Genomic DNA, 6,467 nt, shown 5'->3' on the forward strand with positions numbered 1-6,467 from the left:
GCTGCTGGTGCCGAGCATCTTTGCAAATTGGATTAGACGTTTCACCAAAGAAGATACCCGGCGTTCCTCCTCCTTCCTTGATGAAATGGCTAACTTTTTTTTTGCCTATTTTTTTTACTTGCTTGGTTGTCTTACGATTACTGTTTTAAATTTTATATCTGGTTTTAATTGTTGTAAAATACACCTAATAATCTAAAGCGTACGTCTGTCTTGTATTTGAGCGGCAAGTGTCCTAAAGACAAACCCCTTATTACGTCTGACCTGCAAACATTTTATCCCAGTTTCGTTATCTTATCGTCACTCAAAGCACAGAATCTGCACTATTGATCAACTCGGATTCATCTTTCGTGGATTCCTGCTCTTGGCGTTGCACCCAAGAACACTGCCTGTCTCAAGGTCACAAAGGTTTTCTCGTATGTGTCCTTTCAAAAATCTTACAGCTTTAGATCTTACACCCTGGTTTATGGTTGATTTCGAGTTAATTTTTGTGCAGTGTAAGGTAGGGGTCCAAATTCTGTTTTTTCATGGCTTTCCAATTGTCATAGTGCCACTTGCTGAAAAGAGCATTTTCCCCCCTTGAAAGCCGTGGCACTTTTGTCAAAAATCAATTGACGATAAATCTATGAATCTATTTCTGGACTCTCAATGCCGTTCCATTGATCCATATGTCAATCCTTATGTCAGAAGACGCTGTGTTTATTGCTGTTACTGTGTAGTAAGTTTTCAAATTGGAATGCGTAAATTCTCCAACTTTGTTCCCTTTCAGAATTGTTTGGCTGTCCTGTGTCCTCTGCGTGTCCATGCAAGTTTTACGATCAGATTGCTAATTTTGCTCCCCAAACCCCAAAACACTCATTTTGAGAAGGACTGCAATCTATTAATCAATTTGGCGAATATTGCCACTTGAACACTATTGAGCTCTCCAGCCCATTAACAGTGGGTGTCTCTGTATTTACCTAGATCTTCTTTAATATCACTTAGAAATGCTGTGGAGACGCCTAGGTGGCTCAGTTAACCGTCCGACTTCGGCTCAGGTGGTGATCTCATGGTCTGTGGGTTTGAGCCCTGCGTCAGGTCGCTGATAGCTCGGGGCCTGGAGGCTGCCACGGATTCTGGGTCTCCCTCCCTCTTGTTGCCCCTCCCTCAATTGTGCTCTCTCTCTCTCTCTCTCTCTCAAAAATAAGCAACAAAAAAAGAGAGACACTTGAGTGGCTCAGTCAACCGTCCGACTTTGGATCAGGTCATGATCTCGAGGTCCGTGAGTTCGAGCCCCACGTCGGGCTCTGTGCTGACAGCTCGGAGCCTGGAGCCTGCATCGGATTCTGTGTCCCCCTCTCTCTCTGCCCCTCCTCTCCTGTCGCTCTGTCTCTCAAAAATAGATCATTATTACAAAAAAAAAAAAGAAATGCTGCATAGAGTTCAAGTCTCACACTCCGTTTGTTAAACTGACTCCTAGTTACTTTCTTTTCAATGCTGTTGTGAATGGAATTTTTTCTCAATTTTATCGGTGGATTGCTCATTGCTTAACATAAAGAAATGTGGCTGGTTTTTGTATATTGATCTTGGATCCTGGAACCGTGCTGAACCTGATAATTAGCAGAAGTTTTTCCTCTAAGTCGTGCCACTTGGCCCCAAATGCGTCACAAATGCAGAAGTGGACAGTTTCTGGTGGAGGAAAAAGGAACCTCAGGTAACTGGAAAGTACCTGGAAAATAATGGAGAGAAAGAAACTTAGGGAAATTAGCCCATGAGATTAAGTTTTGGAAAAACATGAAAATCTCAATTCACGTGGGTAAAGACAGACACGGATGATGTGATACCACCGATGTTTGAATGATCTGACAGGGACTTTCAAGCAGCTGTTATTAAAATGCTTTAACCAGAAACTGCAAAAAGTCTTGACACAAATTGAAATAGAATGGCTCAGCAAAGGGAAAGACATAAAAAAAAAAAAAAAAAAAAAAAAAAAAAAGAGGCAAATGGAAATTTTGGAATTGAAAAGTAGAATAACCGAAAGGGAAAAAGACCCTCATGGAGGGATCAAATACCAGAATTGAGATGACAAGAGAGTCAATGAACTTTGAAGACATAGCAACGGAAATTCATCTCACCAAGAGAGAAGATTTAAAAAATGAACCGCCTCAGGGACCCACGGGACGACAGAGCTAATGTTTGTTTCATTAGAGTCCCAGAAAGAGAGGAGAAAGACCGTGAGACTGAAAAAATGTTTAAGGAGATTATGACTGAAAGCTTCACAAGTTTGGTGAAAGACATAAACTTATAATTTAAAAAAACAGAACAGGGGCGCCTGGGTGGCGCAGTCGGTTAAGCGTCCGACTTCAGCCAGGTCACGATCTCGCGGTCCGGGAGTTCGAGCCCCGCGTCAGGCTCTGTGCCGACAGCTCGGAGCCTGGAGCCTGCTTCGGATTCTGTGTCTCCCTCTCTCTCTGACCCTCCCCCCTTCATGCTCTGTCTCTCTCTGTCCCAAAAATAAATAAAAAACGTTGAAAAAAATTAAAAAAAAAAAACAAAAACAAAAACAGAACAAATCCCACCCAGGAAAAACTGAAAAAAATCCACACCAAGTCACTTAAAAAATTTTTTTTATGTTTATTTACTTTTGAGAGAGGATCAAAGCACAAGCAAGGAAGGGGCAGAGAGAGAGGGAGACACAGAATCCGAAGCAGGCTCCAGGCTCCGAGCTGTCAGCGCAGAGCCCGACGCGGGGCTCGAACTCACGAACCGCGAGATCACGACCCGAGCCGAAGTCGGACGCTTACCTCATTGAGCCACCCAGGCGCCCCCACACCAAGCCACTTTATAATCAAATTGCTGAAAACTAAAAACAGAGAAAAAAAATCTTAAAAAGCAGCCAGAGAAAAATGATGTGTTACCTGTAGAAGAATGATGATTTGAAGGCCGGACTTTCTTATCGGTAATACAGTATTTTTTCGGTGCTGAAAGAAAAGAATCATTGTTCAGATTCCTATATCCAGCAAACTTCCTTAACCTGACAAAGGGCATTGATAAAAGTCCTACAGCTAAATCGTACTTCATGTGAAAGCCTGAATGCTTCCACCTGAGATTAGGATCACGGCCAGGGTGCCCTCCCTCAGCACTCTTATTTCGCACAGTGCTAGAAACTCCAGCCAGTGCAATGGGGCAAGAAAAGGAAATAAAAGGCATATTGATTGGGAAGGAAGAATAAAGCCGTCCTTATTTGCAGACAATGCAGCGATCTGTGTAGAAAATCCCAGGGAATCTATTTTTTAAACAGAACCAAACTCTTAGAACCAGTGAGTTTAAGCAAGGTTGTAGGATAGAGATTGACACATCAAAATCAACTGTATGCCCAGATAGATACAAGCAATGAATAATTGGAGACCAAAAATTTAAGACTATCACTTTTTACAAAAGCTTCCCAAAACGTCTAGGTGCAAATCTAGCAAAGTACGAAAAGGTTCTGAGTACTGAAAACGACAAAATGCTGTTGAAAGAAATCAGATACGATCTACATAAATAGAAAGGCTTACCATGTTCATGAATCTGAAGGCTCAGCGTAGCGAAGATGTCAGTTCTCCTCAAAGTGATCTATAGACTTCACACATCACGAGGCGAAATTCCAGCAAGATTTTTTTTTTGTAGACAGAGATGGGCAAATTCTAAAATGCATATGTAACAGCAACGGAACTAGAAGTAAAACAACTGGAAAGAGAACAAAACTGCTGGAAGCCACCTGATTGAACACTGACCACACAGCTGCGTGAGCAACACAGGGTGGGACCCGTGTTAGAGGGACCCGGGCGCCGACCAGATGGGTGGTCCAGAAACAGAGCCACGGAAAACTCTGGCAGCCGTGTGAGTGCGGCTCAGCGTAGGACAAGCAGCTATTTCAGCAAATGGAACTGGGCCAGTGTCCCCCACGCGCGGGGGGGGGGGGGGGGAGCCTGTACCTCCAGTCCACACCTTGGGCGAAGGTAAGCTCAAAGGGAGTCCCGGGTTTAAGTGCACAACATACACAACTTACGCAGAAGGTCACGGGACGCGATCTTCACGACACGGGCTTGCTCGGAGTTTGGAGAGACGCCATCGGAGAAGAAACTGATAAACTGGACTTCATCCCAACGCAGACTTTTGCTCCCCCAGAGACGCTGTCAAGAGAACGACAGGAACCAGGTGCTGTGAACCCCGTGTCGGAGGAGGGACGCAGAGTGTCCACACTGAGACCCACTAGCTGCAGGTAGGAAACGTCTTGATCCAAAGCGGATGCGGGGACGACGAAGAGGCCACGAGAAGACCTCGGTGTCATTAGACGCCGGGGAGCCCCCCACCCCCCAGCCCCGACGAGGCGCCCCCACGGCCTACGGGAGGCCAGGGAGCAGCTGTGGAGGGAGCAGGCGGGCAGCGGCCCCCGGACGACGGTCTCGGCTCCCGCTTCCCACCCGACACGGATGTGGCAATCCCAGCCCTGGCCGGTCACCCGGACACGGGATGCACGTTCACACAACAACCGGGCACGAACGTGGTAGGAAGCTTTGTGTGCAATAGGAGGCAACAACCGAACGTTCTTCAGTGCGTGAACGGCCACCCGTCTACACCGCGGGACACCGAGGCACCGAGAGGAACAAGCTGTGGATTCACACACAGCGCCCGGGTGAATCCGAGGCCTGCTGCTTCTGCCGCCGCTTGGAGGGCGGGGCCAGGGCCCAGGGCAGACCCAGCCACCGCCGGGGGGGGGGGGGGGGGACCAGAGCAGGGCTTCAGGGCGAAGGGGGTGGGGGGTGAGGGGGGTGAAAGGGGTGAGGGAGAGGTGAAGGAGGGATGAGGGGGTGAGGGGTGAAGGGGGAGTGAAGAAGGGGTGAAGGGTGGTAAAGAGGGGTGTGAAGGGGGGTGAGGGGGTGAAGGGGGTGAGGCGGAGGGGAAGGGGGATGAGGGGTGATGAGGGGGGGTGGAGGGAGTGGAGGGGGTGGAGGGGGTGGAGGGGGTGGAGGGGGGTGGGGGGGTGGAGGGGGGTGGGGGGGTGGGGGGGTCTACCAGCCACAGCAGGAGGCGATCCTTGGGGTGACGCAACTGCTCCGAACCCGGTCGAGCGACGACTCTCCAAACAGTCCACGAAACCGTCCACGCAAATAAAAGTGGCAATTTTTCAGTATGATAATTAAAAATCAGCCGCACAAAACATTTTTAAAAGATACATTTCAGGCCTCGTTTGCGTGCGCCGGGCTTTCTCTTTGGAGCGAGTTCTCCCAGAGGGGGACGGGCGGTCACCTCCTCGGGGACCCCCTCCGCCTGGGGATCCCACCAGGGCGCAGCCGTGCGCCTGCGCCCCGCAGCTGCTCCGGGGCGCGCCCGCACCCTGGGGGGGGGGGTTCCCTCGCGGGTCAGGGCCGGCGCTGCGAGGGGGCGGCGCCGAGAGGGCCACTTGCAGGGGCCGAGAAAAGCGAGACGTCCTCAAAGACGTTTCCCCCGGGAAAGGCCAAAGCGGGGCTGGGGGGCAGGGGGGACCTGGAGCCACCTTCCTAGCCCCCGAGGCCCGCCCCCACAGGACTCGGGAGGGCTCACAGGGCCGCCCCCTCCCCGCGACAGACGTGGCGCAGGACTCTCGCCCTCCGGGGCCGGAAGCCGAGCCCCAGCCCCCTCCCCCGGGACAGCTCCATTCTCCCCCCCCCCCCCCCCCCAGCCGCTCGGGGGGCGTCCGAGGTCGCCGGGCCCAACCCCCGCAGCTGCTCCCTCGCCCCGCCCCGCCCGCTTCGGCTGCCTCCCCCGCGCCGTGCGGCGACCCTCCCCAGCCTGCCCCCGAGACCCGTGCTCAAACCGGACCTCGGAATCGCCTTGGGGGATGGGGGGTTGGGGGGGCGGATGACCACGAGGTCGCCTGGCTCCGTCACCTTCCCCGACCCCGGGACCCGAGCCCGCGCCCCACCCCCTTCCCCGGATCTGAGGCTACCCCCCCACCCCATCCCCGCCCCCGGGCTCCAAGCACACGCCCCGCCCCCTCCCCCCCATACGAGGACACGCCCCGCCCCGCCCCTTCCCACCCCACCCCCTCCCCCGGGTCCGCCCCGGACCCGGACCCGAGGACACGCCCCGCCCCCGCCCCGCCCCTTCCCACCCCCACCACCTCCCCCGGGTTCGCCCCGGACCCGGATCAGAGGACACGCCCCGCCCCCGCCCCGCCCCTGCCCACCCCCACCCCCTCCCCCAGGTCCGCCCCGCCCCCGCGGACACGCCCCCGCCCCTGCCCCGCCCCTTCCCCACCCCCACCCCGTCCACCGGGTCCGCCCCGCCCCCGGATACGAGGACACGCCCCGCCCCCGCCCCGCCCCTGCCCACCCCCTCCCCCCGGGTCTGCCCCGCCCCTTCCCGCCCCACCCCCTCCCACCCCCTCCCCCGGGTCCGCCCCGCCCCTTCCCACCCCCACCCCCTCCCACCCCAACCCCCTCCCCCGGGTCCGCCCCGCCCCCGGA

The 6,467-nt window shown here is 54.1% G+C and overlaps 1 long non-coding RNA gene across 4 annotated transcripts; it reads right to left on the reverse strand.

Moving 5' to 3' along the window:
• Window positions 1–1,335: 1,335 nt before the first annotated feature.
• LOC115517889 lies at window positions 1,336–5,902 on the reverse strand. Of its 4 annotated transcripts, XR_003970113.1 has the most exons (6): window positions 5,035–5,638; window positions 4,523–4,629; window positions 4,028–4,151; window positions 3,534–3,705; window positions 2,895–2,957; window positions 1,336–1,705 (listed from the first exon to the last, which is right to left on the reverse strand). It is a non-coding gene; the product is annotated as an uncharacterized LOC115517889 (long non-coding RNA). The 4 variants fall into 4 exon arrangements; XR_003970114.1 differs by lacking the exons at window positions 4,523–4,629; window positions 5,035–5,638 and adding an exon at window positions 5,821–5,902; XR_003970111.1 differs by lacking the exon at window positions 4,523–4,629 and having other exon boundaries at window positions 5,035–5,626.
• Window positions 5,903–6,467: the final 565 nt, after the last annotated feature.

Source organism: Lynx canadensis, chromosome B4 (genome assembly GCF_007474595.2).
Source record: "Lynx canadensis isolate LIC74 chromosome B4, mLynCan4.pri.v2, whole genome shotgun sequence".
Taxonomy (NCBI): Eukaryota; Metazoa; Chordata; class Mammalia; order Carnivora; family Felidae; genus Lynx; species Lynx canadensis.